This window comes from Solanum stenotomum, chromosome 1 (assembly GCF_019186545.1).
Source record: "Solanum stenotomum isolate F172 chromosome 1, ASM1918654v1, whole genome shotgun sequence".
In the NCBI taxonomy this organism is placed as follows: domain Eukaryota; kingdom Viridiplantae; phylum Streptophyta; class Magnoliopsida; order Solanales; family Solanaceae; genus Solanum; species Solanum stenotomum.
This window is the reverse complement of record NC_064282.1, coordinates 47646503-47673602: the sequence shown is the minus strand read 5'-3', so window position 1 is coordinate 47673602 and position 27100 is coordinate 47646503. Positions and strand designations below refer to the sequence as shown.

The 27100-nt window shown below is 29.8% G+C and overlaps 1 long non-coding RNA gene across 1 annotated transcript; it reads left to right on the top strand.

Moving 5' to 3' along the window:
* The first annotated feature begins 10325 nt into the window (after positions 1-10325).
* Positions 10326-13812, top strand: LOC125842897 (uncharacterized). The gene is made up of 3 exons (XR_007443949.1): positions 10326-10436; positions 13034-13155; positions 13365-13812. It is a non-coding gene; the product is annotated as an uncharacterized LOC125842897 (long non-coding RNA).
* Positions 13813-27100: the final 13288 nt, after the last annotated feature.

Below are 27100 nucleotides of genomic sequence, written 5' to 3'. Positions count from 1 at the left end.
AAAAGAATCGAATTTAGGCGAATTGGGGTTAGAAAACGAAGAAGGAGAAAGTCAAGCAGAATTCGGCACGCAGGTCCGCGTCGCGGTCTTGCTCCCCCAGTGCACAAAAATCACCTCCGCGTCACGAAGAGGACGCGGACTCCTCTGTTTCAAAAATAAATTTCGCGACCAAATATTTAAATGTATCTCTGCGTCACGGACTTACTTCCAGATAGTGATTTCTTGATTGTTTATCATGTTTAACTATCTAAAAACACTCCAAAACATCATGAGATCTTTCCGATCACAAATCACAATCCTTGAATCCATAAATTCAAATTCAAGGAAAGTTAAGAGCCAAGTCTAGAGAATTCTTAGAGTCCTTTCAAAAGTCATTTGCAAATGCTTTAAACTTGTTTTAAGACTTGAGTTTTGAGTTAAGTAAGAGTAACAAATGAAGTTCATTTCTTCAAAAAGAGTATATGGGAACTAAGTATTTCCAAAGAGTAAATATTTTCACATTTAAATAAGAGAGGAAACACCGATTTCCAAGAGAGCCTTTGAGCTAGTTTTTAAGTAATTATCTCAAACCACAGAAAGAGTTTTTTGTTTTTAAACATATGAGCTGAGTATTTTGGGAATAGTGTTGAGCATCGATATGGGGACGAGTTCATTATAACTCAAGTCTCCATAAACTATGTAGCCATCGTAGGTAGAAATGGTCATACTTTTTAGATGATTTTAATTAGTGCTTTTTAGCATAGACTAGTGGATCCACTTAGTTGTGGCGTTCTATATCCCGGCAAGTTATAGGACAGTTCTGGCAGTGTGGGCGAGATGATGTATCATCACATTAGCTCATAGTGATAGATGTCAGTTAGAGAAACTCCCATAAAAATATATTACTTTATTATATGATTAATTTGAGTTGATATTTTTTGTTTAAATGCTTTATATAAACTGCACCTTTACTATGGTTTAATTCTGCATTTGAGTTGAGTATTTATGAGATGAGTAAAGTTGAGGTTAGTGTTCTTTCAGAAATCATTTCAAGCTTATGTCGTGTTTAGTTTTCTCCTCGCATGCTCGTACATTCAATGTAGATGTCATTTGGTCTACATCATTTTATGATGCAGATACAGGTAATTAGGATCAGCATCCAGTGCCTCATTGATCTAGTCGAGCACTCAGAGTCAGTTGGTGAGCCTCTTTGCTTCCGGAGGATCCCTTTGGTTATGTTTTGCTTTATTGCTTTTGGTTATTTCAGTTGTTAGGATGATCGGGGGTCTTGTCCCGACATCCCTCTTAGTATCTAGAGGCTTCATAGACAGTTAGATATGAGTTCTTTAGTCTAATATTTCAGTTGTTTGATGTTGAAACTTGAGTTACCATTTTGGCTAGTTGAATGTTTCTTTTAAGACATTCTAAGTTTATTGCATGTGTTTATCTTTTGAGACTGTTTCAAGTTATTTAACACTTCCGCAAAGTGTTATGTTAGGCCAAGGGTTCGCTTGGGGCCAGCAATGGTTCTCGAGTGTCAGTCCCGCCTAGGATGTAGGCTCGGGGCGTGACACATATGTAACTCCAAGATCTTCACTATTTACTACCCCATTATCTTCGTATTTATTCCTAGGAAGACTTCCTCAACTATAAATAGTGGTGGTATTCATTTGTTTAGAATACAAGAAAATAGAGAGTGCATAAAAGTTTGTCAAAAAGAGAGTTCTTATTAGTTGAAGGGAGGTGTTCTTTTTGTGGAGCTTTAGACTCAACTCTTGTCCAGAGTTTGTTGAGTTATACTTGTGATTAGGTTGTTGTATCCTGGAGGAGACAAGTTAAGAGGACTACTACTAGATCGGTGAAAAATATTTGTTGCAGTGAGCTTGAATCTCTTTAAAGAGAGTGAGATACCCGCGTCTCAGCAAAAAGATTTTTATTTCTTCATTTTATTTTCAATTATAATCTTGTAATTTTTCACTAACAATTTTAAGGAGATTCAGTATGGCTACAATTGAAAAATCTGTGAATGATAAGATAGGAGATCTTAACCAGTCATTTTGGTTCAATGGTAATCATTTCACGAGATGGAAGGGTAAAGTACTTTACTACTTAAGTCCTCTCAATGTCTCTTATGTGATAACTAAGAAGAATCCTAATAAAGTTATCATCCCCTCTATGAATGATGATGAAACTATTTCTCATCTAGAAAGTGGAAAAGTAGATGGTGATTTCTATAAGTGTCAGTATTATATTCTTAATTATCTATCTGATAATTTTTATGATCATTATGATAGAACTTACTCTAGTGCAAAGAAAATTCGGAAAGCATAGTCGGGTAAGTATGATACTGAAGAGGTTGGAGCGAAAAAATATGAGGCTAGTAGATTTTTTCGTTTCCAAATGGTGGACAACAAATTAGTGGTAGACCAAACTCAAGACTTTATAATGATTGTTGGAGAGCTTAGGTCTGATGAGGTCAAAATTGGAGATAACCTTATTATTTGTGGCATAGTAGATAAACTTCCACCTTCTTGGAAGGAATTTCAAAAAACTATGTGTCACACACAAAAGAATACCTCTCATGAAACGTTGATAATGAAAATCTATGCGGAAGAAGAGGCAAGAGGCCAAGATGCACTTTTACAATCAAAAGAGAGCAAACATCACAACGAAGGTAAATTTTATTACTTCAAATAATGCTACTCCTAAATCTCACAAAAATACTTCTATGAAACCTAAGAAGAAAAAATTCAAGAAAACTAATGATAGACTTCCCAAGAAAAATAATGGTGAAACTAACTAAGCACAAAATCAACAAGTTCAAGATAAAGGACCATGTTTTGCTTGTGGCAAGAGTGGGAATAATTCTCAATTTTGCAGATTCTAAAAATGTGGTCCTATACCTTAGGTAAATGTTACCAAAGTACCTTTTATGGCAGTTGTTACAGACATAAACATGGTTGAGAGTGTTGATTGATGGTGGGTTGATTCTGATGCAAATCGTCATGTCTGTTATGACAAAGACTGGTTTAAAAAATATACTGATTTTGACGAGCCCAAAATCATCAAGCTTGGTGATTCTTACACTACTCAAGTACTTGAAACGGAAGAAGTCGAATTGTGTTTTATTTTTGGAAGGGTATTAACTTTAAAAGATGTACTTTATACTCCTTACATGAGAAAAATTTGATGTCTAGTTTTTTTCTTAATAAAACAGGTTCTAAACCGATTATTGAATCTGATCAATATGTAATTGTGAAAAAAGGTATTTTGTGGGAAAAGGGTATGCTTGTGATGAAACGTTCAAACTGAATATTGAAATGAATAAAGTTTCTACTTCTATTTATATGTTTTCTTCTACTAATTTTTGGCATGCTCGTTTGTGTCATATTAATGATTGTTATGTTGGAATCATGAGTAGCTTAGGATTAATCCTAGTGACTAAAAAGAATTTTGAAAAGTGTGAAGCTTGTAGTAAAGCCAAAATCACTAAAAAGCCTCATTTCCAAGTTGAAAGAAAAACTAATTTGTTAGAATTAGTTCATACTGATATTTGTGAACTATGAGAAATTTTGACTTGTGGAGGTAATTGATATTTTATCACTTTCATTGATGATTTTTTGAAGTTTACGGACGTCTACTTGATGAAAAATAAAAGTGATGCTTTTGAAAATTTTAGAACTTATCTCCATGAAATTGAAAATCGATTTGGAAGAAAAATTAAAAGAATTAGAAGAGATAGATTTCGTGAATATGAGTCAAAAGAGTTTAATTCTTTTGTTAGATCATTGAGAATAATTCATAAAACTACTCTTGCTTATTCTCCTTAATCTAATGGTGTAGCAGAAAGAAAGAAAAAATAAAACTTTGGTCAAATTGACTAATGTCATGCTATTGAGTCGCATGCCCCTTTAAATTTATGAGGTCGAGTTATTTTGACTACTTGTATGTGTTGAATCGCGTGACTCATAAAAAGTCTAAATTGACACCTTTTGAATTGTGAAAAGGTCACAAGTCAAGTTTGGAATATTTAAGAGTTTGGGGTTGTCTAGTTTTTGTGAGTCTAATGGATCCCAAGATTACAAAGTTGGGTAAGAAAGTTACTACTTGTGCTTTTCTTGGTTATGCTTCAAATAATACACCCTATACCTAATTGTATTCTACCAAATTAAACAAAATTAAAAATATACATAAATCAGCCATATAACAAACTAAAAATAGCTATTTTTAATAAATATTGAAAGTTTAGCTAAGGAGTCTATTAAATACTAAAATATTATTGTTTTTAAAATTTTCCCTTTCACAAACACTCAAAAAAGGGTGAAAAGAGTTAAAAACAACTTTTTGAACCATCCAAAAGGGTGTCTCTCTCTCTCTCTCTCCCTCTCTCTCTCTCTCTCTCTCTCTATATATATATATATATAATAGAAGAGTATACAAACACACATGTCTTCGTTATGTGTGCTTCGTGGAATTCAAATATTATTTAAGGGCATCTTTTGTCATTAGGTATTAAATTATTATAAGAAATTCCCAATAAATTATATATTTAGTAATTATGGAAAAAAATTACAAATTACAATAATAAACAACTTAAAATATTTTTAAAAATCATATAGAAATTTATGATCAAATAAAAATTTGATTAACTCTCACACAATATGTATCACTTGAGCTAGGTAACGTATCTCTTTTCTTTTCCCTTTTTTTCTTCAATACAGTACTGACTTTTCGTTGCTCCTCCAGGTGGGGTCTTTTTGTTGGATGATGTCTTAGGAGGTAGTCATTCAGAGTTTGCAGTTCTTCCAATTTAGAGAGTTAATTGAAAGAACTGCGAACTCTAAATAACTACCTCCTAAGATCCCATCCAACAAAAAAGATCATTTCACCTGGAGGAGCAACAAGTCAATATTGTGTTGAAGAAACATGGGCAAAGAAAAGAGATACATTACCTTGGTCAAGTGAAATGTGAGAAAAATAGAGACGAGGACGTCGAGAAAAGGATCTAAAACAACCTATAAAAGAAGAAGGTGCAGAGTAAGATTCAGGCGAGCATACAGAGGCAACATAGTAACTATTGTGAAGAAGAAAGTGAGATCATATGGGAAGCTGGAGTTAACATTTATAGATAGGTTTTTTGTTAGGAAAGTGGGCTTTGCCCTAATCAGATATAGAAATAAGTTTATGTTTGTTAATATTGAACTTGGGCCAAAACTTTATTATTTTTAGTCTTTAAATAGAAAGGCCGAATCGACCAAAAATTTATTTAGAAAAAAAAAAGAGAGGAGAAAGATTAACTCTTTAAATTTCATCCATGCCACATAAATTGGGATAGAGAGTAAAGATATTTTCAATAATTAAAAAGATATTTTCAATAATTAAAAAAGACATTTTCAATAATTTATATATTTACATATTGCATTTAATATACTATAAACTACAATAACTAACAACTTATAATAATAAAAAAATAAAAAATTATGGTCAATTTTTTTTATTGACTCTCAAAATTCTATCTGTGTCATATAAATTAGCATATGATATATTAGGCCTGTGACATATAAAAAATATGTTCAGAGAAAAAATTGATTGCTCCAAATTTTATTTGTGCCACATAAATTGGAACAAAGAGATTTTCAATAATTTAAGAATTTTGAATAATTTATATATTTTCAAATTACGTTTAAAATATTATAAATTATAAAAATCAACAACTTAAATTAGTTTTTAAAACAAAAGGAGTAATAGGCATTGGGCTCGTACTGATACAAGCTCTTGTATCTAGCATGTATACATATGTATGGTTTATTTAGATTAATAAATAAAAGACAGAAAGTGGAGGATGTTAATTGTGGAAAGGAATTGAACAATAATTTTCTTTTTTTGAGTAATAGAGAAGATAATTGATTGTTTGAACCAGAATCTAACATTACAATTTAGGGACAATTTTTAGAGACCTCTCTTCATATTTCTCTCTATAACACTCACTTTTCCTGTGATTTACGATATTATACATACCTCCCTTATTTTGATTTTGTTGTAACCATTCTTTTAAAGGGGAATTTTCACATATAGTCACTCAAAAATAGCTTAATTATGCCACATAACTATAATTTGCTAATTACGATTCGTAGCTACATGTTATAGGGAGGAGAGTGGTGAGTTAGATCGGGAGAGGGAGGAGAGAGGCAAACAAGAGATGGCAGAGAGTGGATAGAGGTGAATTATATATGTATATTGGTTAGATAATTGTATATGTATGTTGGTTAGATAATTGTATATATGTAACTACTATGTATATATATCAATTATTGTATGTGTATATATGCATACAATTTGAATTAATATACAATTGAATTGAGTTAAAACATTTGTATTTGTATATTCAATCTCTCTCTCTTTTTACACAAACACAGATTATACAAATACAAAGGAGAACTAGGCAGAGAAGATTTGTATTTGTATAATTATAAGTGTATCGAGCAGAGCTATATGTATTTATATTTGTATATCCCGTCTCTCTCACTTTATACCAACACAAATTATACACTTGTATTTGTATAAAGTGAGACAGATATTGACAAAAGAGAAGCGAGAGAGAGACTGGGTAAGGAGAGGAGAGAGACGAGAGAGAGATGACTGAAAAATAGGAGAGTGACGAGATGAGGCGAGAGAGAATGTAATCATAGCTAGAGGTAAATTCCGAATTGTAATTAATGCAAACTGTAGCTATATTAGTTAATTAACTAGTATATGTTTGTTTAACCGCATAATTTTCCCTTCTTTAAACCTATTTAAAATAAAAATAAAGCAATTATAACTTGACAAATTAGTCCTTGTTTATATTAATTTCTTCATATTATTTAAAAAAAACATAACTTATGTAATAAATATTTTAAAAATAAATTAACACAAATAAATCAATATTATAATCTCTCTCTCTATATATATATATATAATAAAGGAGAAACATAGACAAGGTGATGTGACACTTCTCTATGGCCTCCATTTGCATTTATCCTTTTTCTCCTTTTAGGCTTTTTTTTTTCTTATTTAAATTAATTACTATATTATAAAATCAAATTACTTAATTTATTACAAAGAAATATTTTATTAATGGAGTAATATTTATAACAAAAACTCTTCATATTCTTTTTTTTTCTTTATTAGCCTCACTTCTAATGATAAAATGATAATATATTTTAATATTTCAAGTGTTTTTCTCTTTATTATTTTATTATTTAATTTATTTACGAGGAGTAATCATCCATGACATACACCTCTTTAATTTTTATTTTTAATAATATTCAAGACTCATAATTTTTCATAACCATAACCTCCAAACATTAATTTGTAAGTTTATGATGTCTTATGGTATTCCTATATTTTGCCTATATGAACTTATATTTAGTTTCATGGAGATTCACATTCAAGATTATCCTTAATTTTCCTTCTTTATCATATTTTTTTTTTACCCTCCCTAGGAGCTCCCACCCCTTTTGCTCCCTTGGTGACTCGAACTCGCAACCTTCGGGTTGGAAGTGAGGGATGCCTACCATCCGAGAAAGTCCCTCTCGTCCTTCTTCATCATATTGGTTTGTGAATTAACTAATATTTAACAAAAAAAAGTACATGAAGGTGAGAAATATTTCATTCTCTAGTCTTTCTTTTCATTTTCTACATTTTGCCTATATAAATTCATATTTAATTTCATGAAAATTCACATTCAAGAATATATTTTCTCTTTTTATGTTTTTGGACATGCTTTCTTAATATTTTATTCATGCATGTATTATCATTCTCCAAGCAAGTAAGCCAAGTATGATTTTTAAAAAAAAATGTTGTAATAATCAACAATGTGTTGTTAGTATGTGATTGTTCTCTTTAATAATGAATTTTCGGAATATAATACAGTTTGATTACAATATTTGTTAGATTTCAAGAGATGATTATCATTTATTGTTAGTACAATTGAAAAATATAATTTATAGATATATTACATATAGTTTAGATTTCTTTCTTTTGGTATAATCACTTTCAATTGCTAAGATATTTTATTTACTCATAATTATGTTTTTTTATTCAATTGGTAACATATGATGAAGAGTTTGACATATGGAGCACAGAATATGACGGCAGATTTACTTGCAAAGGAAGATGGTAGAAGAAAAAACATTTTTTTATAGCATAATTAGCGATTATTTTTGCTAGATTTTTTTTACTTTGACCTGTTTTGGTGAGGTAGCTACTTTTGCTAGAATTAAGCATAATTAATATAACTATCTCATTTCAAAAAAAAAAAAAAAACTATGATGATCATGAGCTTCATTTTTATTATGCTTGCAAGAAAATAATTAAAAAATAAAATTTTAATTCTATGATGTCTTTTTTTTATATGTAACAATATGTTTTTGTCATTATTCTTTTTTTGTTTGAAATATATTTATATTTTATATGCAATCACCAATTAGTTTTTTTTGTTCATTATTGTATTTATATACATTATTTTCACATATATTTTACCAATAAAATTAATACATGATTATTCATGTAATTAATGTCTAATAAAATTCATAACTCATGTCTCTTCATTTTACTTCATGTAACTTCTACTCTTAAATATTTTTATAACTTTTTCATGTTTCTTTTTCATAATTTTATAAATATTTAATTAATGTTTAAAAAACTATAGTAAGCAAATTCAATAACAAAGACACAATAAAGAACTTCAAAAGCTTTTTTTACGAAATCGGATTTTGTATAGAGGATCGTAAAAAATATGTAATTCAATATAACAATTTCAAAATATGATCTCTTATTTCATTTACTTCACCACGGTTAATATTTTATTCTAATATATATATATATATATATATATATATATATATATATAGAAACATGATGAGGAGGACGACCAGGGGTATATTGATCATTTCACTCAATTATAAAAGTGATTTTTATTCATTCACATCACTGTTTTCCAGATAAATCTAGAAAAATCTACCAACTCTCTCTCACAACTATATAGAAAAATACTCTCGCCTCCAGACTTTCAAGGTTGGATTGACTTCTTCTCTCAATCTATGAACTCTCTCAATGTCAAGCCAATTTCAGGTAAGTTTTAACCACAATTTTTTAACTAATATTCTGGTTGATGCTTATTACTATGCCCAACATTCATCTGCTCCCTTTTCGCTTCTTTTTTGGAATGATCGATTTTTTTCCAAACTTTCAAAGACTACTCTTTCAGTTCTCTTCCTCCTCTCTGTTTGGGTGTTTCAATTTTAGTTCGTTTTTCTTTTAATTTTTCTTTAAATTTCTTCGGCTGAAATTCTTGATTGATGTGATTATTGAGTGAAGGATTTTTTTACCGATAGTGAATTAAAATTGTGAAAGTTTATGTGGATTGATTTTGTATCGAAAGATATATCGATAGCTTGGGTAGTGAAAAATTTCAGTTCGTTAAGAATATAATGCTACGACTTCTGCTTTTAGTTCCAACTCTACAGTACAATTGATATTATATTTTGTGTAACTATCAACTGCATTGTTAGTACACCTTATTATTTACTTATTAATAATATAAATTTACGTACTAAAACAACAGGGAGGTACATTGTATATATGCTTCAGTGCTTTGTCGTGTGTATGTATTGTAGTGCATCTGAGAATGAATTTAGGTGGATCTTTACTCTTTTAGAGTTAGTCTATTATATTCTTTTATTTATGTGTGTCATAAGCTCACTCTTTTAAATAGAATCATTTATATCTTGGTTAACTTTCAATATTGAATTTTAAATTTGACTTGGGATGTGTTAGAAGTTGTCCAATAGACTTAGAAAACAAAAGAACTATCTATTAAATCTAATGAAACTTCAAAAAAAGAACAAAAATATGTTTTGATCTTTAAAGGTTTTTTTTAGATCATGTGAACATCGATCAGAGCATGTATGCTCGAATCTGCCTCTTGGAGGCATGACAAATGGAGCTATTGCCTCCTCAATTGAGTGAGGGGAATGGGAACAAGAGAAACCTTGTGGTTGTTTCAGCTGATAATGAAAGCAAACCACAAGAATATGGGTCTCTAACTAATAAATAATTTTCTATTTAGGAGCTCTTTTTTGCTCAATTTAGTGTCCAATGCAGCAAGCAGTAGTAGAGAAGAACATAATCATTCTGCAGCATATTTCTATAATATAGAAGAGCGAAGTGAGGGACGACCAATGACATATTTGTAATTATATTGACATGCAAGGGTAAATAGTAAATATTGATAAAAAATATCCACAGCCTATTCACTTCAATATTATGTCCCCTATCTAAACCCTCAAGATAGTTGTGGAAACATCTTGTTATTTCCAACGGGATCCCCAAGAATTCAAAAAATATGAATTCCTTTACCGTTCTTCATTCTTTCAAGTGTTCTTTGAGTTCTCGCCATTTCGTTGCAATTTCAAGTCAATGTTTCTTTCAATTTTCCCCTAACAGTTTCAGTTCTCTTCGAATTCCTAATTCCATGGTTGTTATCCTTTTTATTATTATTTTTTCATTCAAATGCTTTTATTTTTCTGCAAAAATATATTTCATCTATATTCTAAATACAAAAAGATTCATCAGTATTCTCAGTTCTCTTCATCGACTACCCATTTCGTGATTGTTTTCAAGTTTGCTCAATATTTTCTGACTATTGAGAGAAGAAAAGACCAAAATAAACTTAAGTTGTCAGTTCAAGAAGTTTATGAAGTTGGTCAAATTTTTAGTTACAATATAATTAGCTTTTCAAATTGTAATTATTTGTGACTAATGAAGAAGCATTTATACACTTTAAAGTAATATTTATTTTTCATGTTCCCTCCAAATGGGATAAAAACTTGGAATGGTGCTAATTTCATTTGGCTTAGCCCTATTTTTCTTGCAATTGATTCTTTCGGTAACACTTGAAGCTCTTAAAATGGAAAATTTGTGGTTTTTTGCTAGGATTTGATAGAACATTTTTAGAATTTCAGTTTTAAATATTATAAGCAAATAAAAATACATATAAGCAATAAGATGGTAATACCTTGCATTTTTTTTAAATATTGTTTTCTTTTTCTTTTTACTTACATTTGCTACATTTAGCCTGCGGGTTTTTCGGAAATAATCTCTCTACCCCATGAGACAATGGTAAGGTTTGTATACACTCTAGCCTTTAGACATCACTTGTAGGATTTCACTAGATATGTTATTGTTGTGCCTTTTTTACGCTTTCAAAATTTATCGGACTTGTCATGCTTCCCTATAGATTGTTATGGTTTTGCTTTTTGGGTGTTTAATCTAATATCGTGGACTTCTCAAACTTTTCACAATATATTAATGGTGGTTCAATTTTTTTCTTTTTTGGCACAACTTCATGTGCTATGTTGCTTCATCTATTATAGATAGCTGCCTTTGGTGTTTTATTTCGTTTGCACTTAGTCTGTATTGCTAATTTGATGATCCAATTCAGTCCATTTCTATGCAATACCAAAAGCATTGAAATTTGTTTAAGGATACATTACTATTAAAGGTATACATTAATATTTTCATAAAAATATTTCATGGTTTATTGAGAGAGCACTTACAATATTATTATCGCTGAAAGAACTGATAACAAAATCATTAAGACTATGCGACGTCTATTATTAATATAGCATCTGGTGCTCCTCTTTTATTAGTGCAGGGTAAATAAATATTAATACTTTTGTGTGTTTTGAGAAGTAACTGAAAGAGTTTCTATTTCAGATGCAAACTTTACTAATTCAAATTGTTTTGGTATGATACAGACTAATTTATGTTTGGTCCGAAATATTAGGTGCATCATTCTTGAGTGGAAGTGTAATCTGAAAGTAAGCATAAACTAAGTTATGTGTTCTATTCTTTCAACAGTAAGTTTCAATAATCTATTTATCTGCATTGTTGCTACATAAGAAATAATTATTAGTCTTATTCGAAAACCATTTAATTAACCAATAAAAAGCAACACTCCTCGGAATTTTCTATACCTATTTCTTGTATCAATTGACGAAATGTTTGTTTAAAATTCAGTAACCTATTTCAATTTTCTTTGATTTTGAACTTATATATTTTTTTTAAAAATATTTTGGATTTATCTAATGCGGGTTTAGCTAGACGTTGCGAATGCAATTTATGAAAATTTTCTTTAATTGTGCAAGACTTTTAACTTTTAAGTCAGATTATTATTTCTGTTCTCATTATATTAGATTAAGATTTTAATTTGATTATATGAAGGATAAGTTGAGATTGTAATGCCTAGAGATGTCTAATTTCTTCCTATCATGAGGACTGGTTCAATTACTATAAAGAAAATCTGAAGCAATGTGTATTACCCATATGATGATCAAATAAGAACCCACTTAGATAGATATTGTGTCTATTTGTTATTGCATTTCTGTTTCTATTAAGAAGACATGTGATTAGATGTTATCTATAATTATATTTGAAGTGAACTTCTTAAAACATAACACCGGAAAGTAGTTGATTCATATTGGTTAAGAAGACAAAATACATACCTTGGTTAACTTAAGATGATGAGTGTTATCATGTCAACAGTAAATAGTTGAGCATCTTTGTCTATTTGTTGAGTATGAGGGCGAGAGATAAGGCTGCGGCTAATCAACATCATTTTCTTCTTGTAATTGGATAGAGAGAATGTTCTATCAAGATTAAAGTTCTGTATTTACTTAAAACTTTCTTTATGCTTATAGCTTATTAGACATTATAACAGATGATACTGAACTATGTCTACTATAGTTAAATTATACAAGAGCATAACTGCAGGGATTTATGTTCATTGTCACCAATTACTCCTTGATGTTCAAAAAAATGTGAGTATATGTTTGACTTCTTTAGAGGTCATTAAGCCTTTATTTTCATCTTAAGGCATATGGATTTTACTCTGGATTGTGATGTTAAATTGTGTAGTTACTCCCCTGAAGATGGATGTCAACTAAAGATGAAAAGTAATTTAAAAGATTGGGAGTTAGCTACTCTAACTTATCGTCTTTTGCTCATGCAGGGATATGGAGGTAATTGAGATGAAAAAGATAAGAGTATGGTGAATTTCTAGCAGTAAAGGTGAAAATATCGGAGAATGGCTAGAAAAACATATCTAGTAAAGCATGAGAAGGACGACCAAGGGTAAGAATGTCATTTAACCTATAATTTAACTGCTACATTGCTATCTTACTATATGTGTTCCCGGCCCTTCCTCTCCATCTCCATCTCATGTTCTCTCCTTCTCTCTTTAGAAATAAACACTGAACTTTAACCTTACAACACTTGACAAATTCTAATTCAATTATGATTAATGGGTACCTGAAAAGTTATTTGCGTGTCTGTTGATTTAGAACCAAGATTTTGGGGAAATTTTCTTGGAGCTGAAGGAAAGAACCATGAAGCTACATAACATAGTTAAAAAGGCGCTAAATCCATTGTACCTTAACACCGTTCACATACAAGCCGATCAATGGCTACAGGATTTTCAACGCACTATTGATGCTTGGCAGGTTTGACAATTTTTATCTAATTATTTTAGTTAGGTCTCTCTAAATTTAATTAATAGGAACAATTGTTAAGAGAAATGAGATATAGATTTCAATTTTGAGTATGCCATTACCATGCTCATTAATAATTTTGATTTATATGAAGCGGACAAGAAGAAACAAATTTTCATTTCAGATTGGCTCGAATAGTGGAATGGATAAAGAAGATTTTGATAGTGAAACCAACTAATTCGGGATTGCAATATACTTCATTGATTTATTTTTCATTGAATTTATGGTTTTCAAATAAGAGAAACTTCTTACATAAGTGGTGAAAGAATTAGAGTACCATTTATCTATAGTAATATAAATTGAATAATTTGCTTAATTTTCGACTTCTTAATCTCGCTTCCTCCATCAGTCGTATACCACAGATCAAGTACGAAAGAATCAGAGAAAGTATACATCTATCAATTGGGAATAATTCTACTAGAGGTACCAATCAACTCAATATGAAATAGAAAATGTGAAGCTTCATGTAAAAACGATAAGACCCTCTCTTACTTGAACACTCAATATTGTTGTTCTTCTAACAGAAGGATTTTTATATCTAAGGAAGGTTATGGTTCTGGAGATATAATTTATAGTAGTGTTAGATAATGTGTTGATTCTACTAGTAGACACAAAGCAGTAGACATAAGATTGACTTCCAAAAGATAATGTTAGGGCATGATGCAACAAAACTGAAAACATTCTTCTTATACCCACCCCTCTCCTAATGCATTAATGTTATTGTGTTGTAGAACATCATTTATGGTAACTTCTTACAATATTCTTATATTTAAGTCAACAACGTGGGACAAACAATGTAATATTTAAGGGAAAAGATTCTGAAAAATATTTCAACTTTGGCCGAAATTGTTGTTATGATACCAAACTTTGGAAATGACCTTTTACCCCCTGTACTATTTAATAGTGTATTTTAAAGGTATATATGTGCCTACGTGGACATCATAAATATTGCTTCATTTTAAATAGTAATGTGTCCACATGAGCAGATATATGCCTTTAAAATACACTATTAAATAGTGCAGGAGTAAAAGGTCCTCCATAAAGTTTGGTATCTTAACAGCAAATTTGGCTAAAATTGAATTATTTTTCAGACCATTTTCCCTAATATTTAATTGTAGAAGATGTTACGTGAATTGCACTACAAACTAGATAAGGAGGACGACCAAGGACACTTTTGTCATTTTACCAAAATAATCAGCTTAGAACAGTTGTACTTTCTGCTGCAAAATTATTGAATTCTCCAAATACCCAACCAAGTTGTTATTATTATGATGGTCACGTGTACTTCCTAACATGAAAAACATAAAAAATATAATAAGTAGTTGTACTATCTAAAAATGGTGGGACCCATTTTTTAAATCAATTTATATTACACTAACACATTTATTTTTTGCACTAAAATAAATATAAAACGAAACAAAAATGATTTAAAATGTATTAAATGAAAATAAAGATTTTTTAATTTGGGAGCATAAAAATAAAAATTAATAAATAAAATGGATTGATAAATTAAATAAAATTAAAGTAAAGTAAGAGTCTCAGTAAATTTTAAAATAAAGTAAAATTATGCGAATCAAATATTGAAGAGAAATAATAAGTATTCTTCGTGTTCAATTTACGTACATTAATGATAAAAATATTTTAATAATAGAATATTTTAAATCTTAAGATTAATATTTAATTAATCATAGTAGATTATTTACTTAATATTGCTATTCTTTTGTCTGAAATAAGAAGTAAAGAATCGAAACACATGAAAATCAATACATTAATTAGAAAAGTCAATAAATTTAAGTAGATTAATATTTAAAAAGAGATGACCAAAATAGCAAATGTCTATTAGTAATTTTTAAAATTGTAACACCCCGACTTTTCTAAATGTCTAAATTAATTCGTACATTCGTCGAAAGACAAAGAGGGTGAGTAATAAATTAAAAATGATGTGATATGTCATACTTTAAGTGTTCAAGGGTTGTATTTCAAGTTTTGAAGTTAAGTAAGTGGCAAAATAAAAGTTGGTGAAAGTTATCGTAAGTTCCTTTTTAAAGATTTCTCTGAAATTTGGGTCAAATGTATTGGATGTTTTCTCCCAATATATAAAGAGTTAGAAGGCCTATTAACCATTAAATTGAAGGCCTACGACTCTAGTTTGCAACACACAAAACCCCGTATCAAACCGACATCATAGTAAAAAGTTATGCGGGTTTTACTAGGGACTGTCGGGGCAGAATTTGGGTCAAGTAAAAAATATGGTATGTCGGCTTATTTAACGTTTTAAACCATGAAAGCTTTCCATTTCAGTTTCAAACCAGAGAGAAAGCTTAAGAGAGGGTTCCTATGGAGTTCTAGCACTATGAAGGTTAGTTTTTGACGATTTCTACCATTAAACATTGCCCCCGTGCCTAGAAATGTAATCCATACACGTGCCAATCATTTTTCCCTTCTATTAGCTGCGTTTGGAGCTGGTTTTTGAAGATATAAATTTGTAGTTATTGGTGTTTCTTCAAGGTTTAAACTTGGTTAACAAAGGTAATCATCTCGAGACTCTTTTATGATTGTTTTTATGAATTTCTACGGACGTTTCAACAAGTTGGGGCAATATGGCAAATCTGCCGATTTAAGATTAATTATGAACTGTTTATAGGTGCGTACCAACTGCGTATATATAGTGTTTGCGAAGCTTAGGACATAAGGAACAACTTTCGTGAAGTAACTACGGTCTTTCAAGTGTTCATTGGAAAGGTATATTAAGGTTTTTCCCTTCATCAATATGTTTCCTTAGAGGTAGTTTACGTTGGTGATCTTGTAGATGTAATTGTGAGTGGTTGGCTGATTGAGTGGTTATAAACCCTCATTTTAGGGACTCATAATTTGTTAAGAATGACCCTAAGTTAGGAACGAATTGGAGATTATTCATATATATTGTTTATAGCTAAATTGCTCGCCTTTTGCGTATTCAATTGTTTGTTGTCGCCCTTGGGGCTATTGTGGTTAGTTGTTGAGCTATGAACTGCCTATGGNCTTGGGGCTATTATGGTTAGTTGTTGAGCTATGAACTGCCTATGGAGGCTATGATGTTGTCTAAAAGGACTATGCTATTTCCAAAGAGGGATATGTGTTGACCACGGGGCTATATTGATGCCAAAGAGTGTTATGTGTTGCCTACGGGGCTATTTTGATGCCAAAGAGGGCTATGTGTTGCCTACAGGGCTATGTTGATGCAAAAGGGGGTTATGTGCAGCCCATAGAGTTATGATATTGCCTAAGAGGGTTATGTGCTGCCTACGGGGCAATATCGTTGCCAAAAAGGGCAATGTGACTTCTTACAAAGCCAAGGGGTTACCGATAAGGTTCACTACAAAAAAACCCCAAATTGCCAACAGATTTTACTAACAACTTAAGTTGGTTAGTATTCTACTAACAAATTACCAACATATTTCTAACTGAATTATATTTTAAAACCTAACAACCAACTTCTAACAGATTACCAACCAAAATCTTACTAACTAAGTATTTTAGTTGGTAAATATGGCGGGAAAAAATGGCGCCAAATTTAGCAACATTTTATCAATGGATTACCAACTGAAATATTACTAACGCACACCTTTTGTTGGTAATATTACCAACGAAGTATATATCGGTTGGTAAATATGATAAAAAATTGTTTATATAATTTATTAACATTTTACCAATGAATTACTAACCAAACATTTACCAACAGCAAGATTGTGTTGCTAAATTTACCAACCAAATATAAATGTGTTGGTAAATTAGTAACGAAATGTAATTCGTTGGTAAACTTGCCAACCAATATCCAATTAGTTGAAAATTTTGTCGACAAATAAAGATTGTAGTTAGTAAATTACTAACATCATTAAAATAGTTGGTAATATACCAACCGATCATTAATCCATTGGTAAAAATTACCAACATATTAATTATTAGTTGGTAATATTACATATGAATGTTTAGTTGAATAGTAACTATTACCAACTGTGATAAAATTTATTGGTAAATTATTAATTATAACTTATATTTGAATAGTTGATAAATTTATCAATTGAAGTTAAACTTTTTGGTAAATCAGCGTCTAGTGTTGAGGCTTTCATATTCAGTTTGTGTCGTTAGGCGTTTTAACTTTTAAAATTTAGCCAAAACTTGACTTTGGTCAATATTTTTGGTAAACGTGCTCAAATTAGAACTTTGTCAGTGTCATTAGCTTCGAAAGGTCATTTTTTATCTAACAGGAAGGTTGGTTCAAGTTTTGAGGCTTCCGTTTTTTATTTGTTCCGTTAGGTGTTTTATATCTTATGTTTTGGCCAAAATTTGACTTTGGTCAATAGTTTTATGAACGTGCTCAGGTGAGAATTCTGTCAGCGTAATTAACTCCAAAGGTAANGATTAGAACTTTGTTAGTGTCATTAGCTTCGAAAGGTCATTTTTTATCTAAAAGGAAGGTTGGTTCAAGTTTTGAGGCTTCCGTTTTTTATTTGTTCCTTTAGGTGTTTTATATCTTATGTTTTGGCCAAAATTTGACTTTGGTCAATAGTTTTATGAACGTGCTCAGGTGAGAATTCTGTCAGTGTAATTAACTCCAAAGGTAAATTTTTTTTATCTAATAGGATGGTTGGTTCGGGTTTTGAGATTTTCATTTTTAGTGTGCCGTTAGGTGTTTTAACTTATAAATTTTGGCCAAAATTTAACTTCGGTCAATATATTTGATAAACGTGCTCAGATGAGAATTTCGTTAGTGCAGTTAGATGCGAAAGGTCATTTTTGATGTAATAAGATAGAGGGTTCAGGTTTTCAGACTTCCATTTTTAGTTTGTGTCGTTAGGCATTTTAACTTCTAAGTTTTGGCCAAAATTTCACTTTAATCAATATTTTTGGTAATCGTGCTCAAAATGAATTTTTGTCACCGTGGTTAGCCATATAAGTTCAGTTTTGGTCTCATAGGATGGTTGGTTCAGGTTTTGAGACTTTTATTTTCAGTTTGTGTCGTTAAGCGTTTTAACTTTTAACTTTTGGCTAAAATTTGAATTAGGTCAATTTTTTTGGGAATCATGCTCAAATTTGAATTTCGTCAGCGCGGTTAGCTCTGAAAGGTCATTTCTCTCTTATAGGATGGTTGGTTTGGATTTTGAGGTTTTCATATTCAGTTTGTACCGTTAGGCGTTTTAACTTTTAACTTTTGGCCAAAATTTGACTTTGCTTAACATTTTTAGTAAACGTGCTCTGATGAGAATTTCGTTAGCACGATTAGCTTTGGAAGGTCATTTTTATAACTAATAGGATGGTTGGTTCAGGTTTTGAGGCTTCAATTTTCAGTTCTACTGTTAGGCGTTTTAACTTTTAAATTTTGGCCAAGATTTAGATTTGGTCAAAATTTTTGGTAAACGTGCTCAAATTAAATTTTTTGATATAATGATATGTGTCTTATTGAAATTAATTTAACTCGTTATCATAGATTTTGCATTATTTCATTCAAATATGATTTATAAAATTGATATTAATATTTTTGGATTTATATTCGTGCTCTTAGATTTTTAAATGCAATAAATTAATAAATATTTTACTATTGGATAATCATTCAGTTAATGATATTTTGAACATATTGCCAATCAATTACTAACCTAACATTGAACTTAATTGAATGATATGTTACCAACAAACTAACAATCAATTAGTAAATTTATTAGAAAAACAAATAATCATACTAACGTATTTAAAATTTATTACCAACAAAGGTTGTGGTGGAGTGGTAAGTACTCCTTCATCCTTAACCAAGAGGTCTCAGGTTCGATTCCCCTTGGGTACGGAGTCGCCTTGAATGATATATTAACAATAAACTAACAATATTAGTAAATTTATTAGAAAAACAAATAATCATACTAGCGTATTTAAAATTTATTACCAACAAGGGTTCTGATGGAGTGGTAAGTACTCCTTCATCCTTAACCAAGAGGTCTCAGGTTTGATTCCCCTTGGGTACGGAGTCGCCTTTGTTAGGGAGCGCTTTACTCCCCAATGTGGGACTTCCTGGCGTGAATCCGGATTTAGTCGGGCTGCGGTGTGGGCCAATGTGGGACTTCCCGGCGTGAATCCGAATTTAGACGGGCCGCGGTGTGGGTACCGGACACCGGATCTGAAACAAAAAAAATGTATTTAAAATTTATTGGTAAATTACTAACATAAATTTACTATAATTACCAACGTATTACCAACGGAATCGAATAATGAAGAAAAAAAATTTACTAACTCCTTTTCAATTCGTTAGTAAAGGTACTAACGATATACTTACCAAAAATTAGTTGGTGAATTTACCAACGGAAATTTCAGGGCCATGTTTCAAAATTTTGTAGCAACATCTTTGGGTGTTTACCAACTGATTTTTGGTTGGTAAGTTTACCAACAAATCAAAATCGATGTAAGATTTACCGACGAGCCTTTTAGCAACAGATTAATATAAATTAGCATTTGGTTGGTAACTCAATTTGCCAACCAATTTGATCAATTTACCAACAAATTTTTTTGTTGATAATTGGGGTTCCTTTTGTAGTGGTTATGTAGATTGATTTGGCACCTTCTGGGTTTATGAGGGCCTAAGTAGGTGGTATGTTGTTTGTACCTACCGGGCTTATGGGGCCTTGGTTAGGTTGATGTTTGATCATTATTGTATTTTATTAGATTCAGTAGTGGGTTGGCATGCTTATCTAAATTTGATTTCCTTACCTGATTGATTTTGGTATATTATGATACTTGCTCATTTAGTTTACAGTCTTTCATACTCTGTACATTATTTTTGTACTGACACCCCATTGCCTGGGGCGCTGCATTCATGCATACAGGTCCTGACAGACGACCGAGTAGACCTCCTCAGTAGCAGGATTGACTTCTATCTGGTTGGCTAACCCATTTTCTCCGGAGCTGCCAGAGTTGGGAGGTTTGTTTCCTTTTGTTGTATATATCTTTATGGGTAGGCTGGGGCCCTATCCCGCCAATCTTTACTACTCTTTGAGGCTTGCAGACTAGTGTGTGGGGTGTACAACTAGGTTATGGCCATACTAGCCTAGTTTTGTTAGTTTGTTGAAGCTTGTGAGTTGTTTGATGTATTGTCTTGATATATACCTGCTTCCAGTTTTTGTATAGATATCATGGTGGCCTCGATGGCCCAGTCAGGATTTCTGTGCTAGTTGGCTATTTTTTTATATGAACTCTTGAGAGTAGTTGTTTCTTTTATATATATGTTAACAGGGGGCTTACCGCTGAGGGCTTAGTTTTAAGCCGGGATATACTAGTTTATTTTCTTGATTGTGTGTGTCTGTCATGCGCTAGTAGCAAATGGTTCAGCAGGGTCGGCTCGGGCCTGAGTTTTGGCATTAGGAGCCAGTTGCGCCCCTTGAGTTTGGGGTGTGACAAAAATAATGAATAAATTTTGGAATAAGGTAAAAATATCTGGATAAGGAAATCAATACGATATGTAATGATCTATGTATCAAAATATCATGTTAATTTAACATTTGATTCTAAATAGATTTTTTTAAAAAAAAAAAAAAGAAGAAGAGAAAATGCATTTATATATGTTTGCAATTTTTTCACTAAACTGATAAAAATAACAAAAATACTTATTTCTATAGGTTATTGTGCATGAAAAAAATAAACCAAAAATGCATATTGTATCATGCTAAAATAATTATGTTCATTAAAGATAAATTATACATATATATAACTTCATAAGAGAGTTTATGTGTGAGTGATAAATAAAAAATATTAATCTCTCTATTTCAATTTGTTTGTTCTATTTTGACTTGGCACATGAAGTTTAAGAAATTAAGGAAGATTTTTGAATCTTGTGGTTTCAAATTAAAAGTATGTGAAATATACTAAATGTCTTTTAATCTTGTGGTCTTAAATATGTTATGTGAAGTTAGAACTAAGAAAAGAAAAGGAATATTACTTTTTTAACAAATTATAAAGAAAAATATGACAGATTAATCGAAATGAATAGGATAAATTTCAAAATGATAATACATAATGATTCATGATTAATTTTTATATAAGATATAATTCAATCTAATAGACAAATTAACTTCAAATCCTAATAAATTTGTGTCATCATAGTAAAAAAATATAATTAAATATAGACTTGAGTGTTTTACAACTTAAAAAACGAATCTACCCATCGTTAATACCAATTAAACTTTAAAATATTTTTGGGTTAATTTAATTTAATATTTTTTATTCAGTATTCGATATTCATATTGGAGTTCGATTAATTCTAATCTGCACCGAAATAATGCCCGTTCGGATATAATGCTCCTTATTAAGAATTTTTTTCATATCCAAAACTCAAAATTAAGATTTTAATTAACGCAGGAGCAACACCATTCAATTCGTGATGCACTATATTCTTTGATGATTATTTTAATATATTTTTTATACTAAGTTTTTTACAAGGATCAGTATTAATTAAATTTGATCAGAATGCTATAGAAATACCTTTTAATATTTGTTAAATTACGACTAATAATCAATTCTATTGTGCCCGTATCATGGGCCTTAAGAATCTAGTGTATATATATATAGTTTGCACCTAAAAGATGTAAAAAAAGTTTGAATTTTATATGTTTAAAAAATATGTAAAAGTGTATCATATCGCAAATGAAGAGAATATCAATATTGTCTATATATCTAATACTAACATGAATATAAATATTATATATTGTTATCCAATAAATATTCTTATAGTCACGCAAAGCACGGACAATTTCACTAGTATACATATATATAATAAAGGAAAAACATAAATAAGGTGATGTGACACCTCTCTATGACCTCCATTTGCATTTATCTTTTTTCTCCTTTTTTAAAATTGAAATTAATTATTTTATTGTAAGTTATTGTACTTTAAAAGTAATTACTTAATTTATTACAAATAAATATTTTATTAATGGATGAACATTTACACTAAAAACTCTTCACATTCTTTTTTTTTATTTGTTTGTCACACTTCTAATCATAAAATGATAATATTTTCTTATACTTTAAGTATTTTTTTAATTTATTCACAAGGAATTATTACCCATGACTTACCTCTCTTTAATTTTAACTTTTAATAATATTCATAACTCCCATAATTTGTTTGTCCATAACCTCTAAACTTAAATTTGTAAGTTTATGATGTCTTATGGTATTCCTATATTTTGCCTATAAATTCATATTTAGTTTCATGAAGATTCACATTCTGGATTACCCTTTCTCTTCTTCATCATATTGGCTTGTGAATGAACTAACATGTAAGAAAAAAGAAGTACATGAAGGTAAGAAATATTTCATTCTCAAGTCTTTATTTTTTTTATTTCCTCTATTTTGTCTATATAAATTCATATTTGATTTGTGTCACGACCCGAGCCTACACCCTGGACGTGGCCGGCACTCGAAGACCATTGCTGGTCACCAAGCGAACCCTCATCCTGGTTGACTACAAGCGGAAAACTGATTCAAGCAACAAAGCTTAAAAACTGAAATAAAAGTTCATAAGACTTAAATACAAACTTTAAGTCCAAAGAAAACTATGTATAATAAAATATATACAACTCGCCATAAAAAGGCAACTTTAGTCTTTAAAACATTTAACAAAATAAATGAAAACTTCTAAAACTCTATTGTCTATCTATGAAGCCTCTAAATGACAATGATGGAAGTATGGACAATACCCACGACCTCCTAACAACTGAAAGTAAATGGAATCCTCCGGAAGCAATGAGGCTCACCATAGCTAACTCGAACTTTCGGATGTATCAACGAAGCGCTTGTTGCTGATCCTGAATACCTGTGTCTGCATCATGAGAAGATGCAGGCCAAATGGCTCAGTACGTGGAATGTACGAGCATGTAAGGGGAATTCTAAAACATAACATAAGCTTGAAACTTGATAAAAAGGAAACATACTTGCCTCTTTTCAATCTTACTCAACTCAAGGAATACTCCAAACTACTCAAACTTACTCAACTCAGAAGTACNTGAACTAACATGTAACAAAAAAGAAGCAAATGAAGGTAAAAAAAATATTTCATTCTCAAATCTTTATTTTTTTTCATTTGTTTTATTTTGTCTATATAAATTCATATTTAGTTTCATGAATATTCACATTTAAAATTATCATTTCTCTTCTTCATCATATTTGTTTGTGAATTCTCTAACATGTAACAAAAAATAAGTACATGAAGGTAAGATATATTTCATTCTCAAGTCTTTATTTTTATGTACTTAGACATGTTTTTATAAAAAAAAATTTATATAAGTATTATATCTCATTCACCAAGCAAGTATAATAAAAAAAATTACCTTTGTAATTATTAACAATGTGTTGTCAGTATGTAATTGTTCTTTTCAATTGTCAGTTTTTAGGATATAATGTAGTTTAATTATAACATTTGTTATATTTCAAGAAATGATAATTATTTAGTATTGTTAGTACTATTGAAAAAATAATATACAAATATATTACATATAGTTTAAATTTCTTTATTTTCTTTTGGTATACTTATTTTTTAATTGGTACATGATATTTTATTATTCATATAATATTTTTTTATTCATATAATATTTTTTTTATTCAATTGGTTGCATATGATGAAAAGTTTGACATATGAAGCAAACTATGGTGACGGATCTACTTGCAAAGGAAGATGACAGAAACAAAAAAAATATGAAGCATAATTAATAATTATTTTTGCTAGATCTTTTTTTTTATTTACTTTGACTTGTATTAATAACTTAAGCTACTTTTCCTATATTTTTTTAAAATTTTGATTTGTATAAATAATTTAGCTACATGTATTGTCAATGTTAATCATTTGGTCTTTTATTATTCTACTTTTTTTTTTGTTATGATGCACAATTACTATAATTATCCCATTTCAATAACAATTTTTTTTTTTATGATGATTAGGAATTTCATTTTTATTATACTTGCAAAAAAGTAATTGAAAATAAAATATTAATTTCATGATACCATTTTTTTGTGTGTGTAACAATCTATTTTTGTCACCATTCTTTTTTGTTTGAAACAAATTTATAATTTTTATGCAATCACAATTATTATATTTTTTTTGTTCATTCGCCCCTTATTTTCATTTATTTATTTTTACAAATAAAATCAATAATTATTAATACATTTAATGTAATAACATTGTACATTTAAATTATTTATAACGCATGTCTCTTCAGCTACTTGTAACTTCTATTCTCTATGATCTCCATTTGCATTTATCTCTTTTTTTTTCTTATTTAAATTAATTATTTAATTATAAAAATAAATAACTTAATTTATTATAATAAATATTTTATTAAATGGATGAACATCTATAAGGAGTAACTCACACCTCTCTAGTTTCTACTCTTAATATTTTATATTTTTTTAAATATTTTTTTGGACTTTCTTCTAATTTTAACTTGACAATATTTTTTTAACATATTAAGTATTTTTTTTCTTTATTATTTTAATTTATTTATAAGAAATAATTATTCATGAATTATATAAGTATCTCTTATATAAGATTTTAATTTTAATCAATGGCTTAGAATATCATTTATTTATTTATTTATTTATTTTGAATTTTCCTTCAATTATTTAATTTTAAAAATTCAAATAAAGCATTAGCGTTTTCAATAATTTTCCATTTCCATTACACATTTATTTAATGATAATAAAACAAGAATTTTTTGAGTCTCTCACCTTCTCATGCAATAATTATAGAACCCCAAAAGTCTAATATGTGTTTTGTTTTGAACTATAAATCCCTCTTAATTTACAATGGATCTCAGAAATATAAGATTGTTTACTCTATTTTTGTATTGCTATATCAGAATTATTGAGACACAGGTTTGATTGATATATTATTAGTATGGCAAAATGTTTTTAGTTTGTAAGTTCTTTAATTTTTTATTATTGTCGATGAACTTTTGTTTTGATATGATGTGATATTTTTTTTGATTAAAGATATTAAACATAGATTCAATTGCAGGAACTGATTAAATTCGATGATACCATATTATTAAGAACATACAAAAGAGGAGTTTTTTGGTGTTTCATTATTTCTGAAAGGAAGAAGTAGATAACAAGTTATTCATTGTAAAAATAATTTACAATTACATTATTTAGCCTATTACTTACATGAAATTGCTGTAATTAGATTAATGTAATGGTTTATTTTTAGTTTTTTTTTTTTTTTTATATCTTTATCTTGCTTTTTTTCCCTTTCATTTTCCTCATTATAATTAGCATATCTACTCATCCTTTTGTTGATTAAATAGTTAATTTTTAATGGCAAAATGAAAAAAAAAATTCCAATTTGATTTTGCAAAATATGACAAGCGTTTTGTGACAAATATTTTTAATAACATTGATAACTAATATAAGATAGAGAAATAATTTCTCCTTTATCATGTCCAATTTAGATCTTCAAAATGTTTATCATCTTCATTTATAGATATTTATCATTTAGTTTTGAGAAAATGGTCTAAAGCCCCCCAATCTATACCCGAAATCCCAACTTCACAGATGTTGTATCACTTCACTGAATATTTTATTTGTCTATTTACTACATACTTGTGCTACTCTGTCCACATAAACCAAACAAAAACAAATTGTCTCATGTGTGTTGCACGCGCGGGTCCCCACCCACTTCAACCCCCAATTCTTGTTTTTTCTCCATTTCCCTCCTAAAAACGTAAGAAACCCCAAAGAGAAGTTTTTCATCTCGTTTTCTCCATTTGAATCGAAGCATTTCTGGTGATGATCGAAGCATTTTTATGTATATTTTCAACTTGATTACGTAGTTTAGCAACTGATTTAGTAAAGTTCAAATCTTGTTCCCGGATTTAATCTTGACCAAGAAGTTTGCAAATTAAGCAAAATTTCATGTTTGCATCTCACTACAGCATTGAGCATTGGGTCTGATTCATCCATACAAAACTTATTCAAGTTTTCATTTACCATTTTTAACGAATTTCGAGAAAATTCAAAATTCAAATTAGAGACCCTAAATAAGAAATTAGAGCAGATTAAAAACCCTAACTTCAAGATTTAAAGTAGAAATGAACATAAACACCTAAAACCTACCTTAAATTGAAAGAAAATCGTGAAATTTTTAAAAGAGGAACAAGGTTAATGGTGGGGAAGAAGGAAAAATGGTTTATTTAACTTGGGGAAGATGACTATTGGAGAAGTACACTTTTTTTGGTCAAAATTTAAGGTTATTGCCTCTTCTCACGTGCCTAGATGAGGTGTTCTCACCTCTTATGATAGGTCAACACTCAAGTGTGTAGTAAATAGACCAATAAAATATTTGGCGAGGGTGGGAACGGTGATAGGACACCCATAAAGTTAGAGTGTGTAGTTAAAATTTTGGGTATAGGTTGAGGGGGCTTTAGGCCATTTTCTCTTTAGTTTTCTTTTAGTAGACATTTATTTTATCATGTTCTTTTCCTAAACTTTTACTGTGAAACAAGTCTTTTATATCTTAA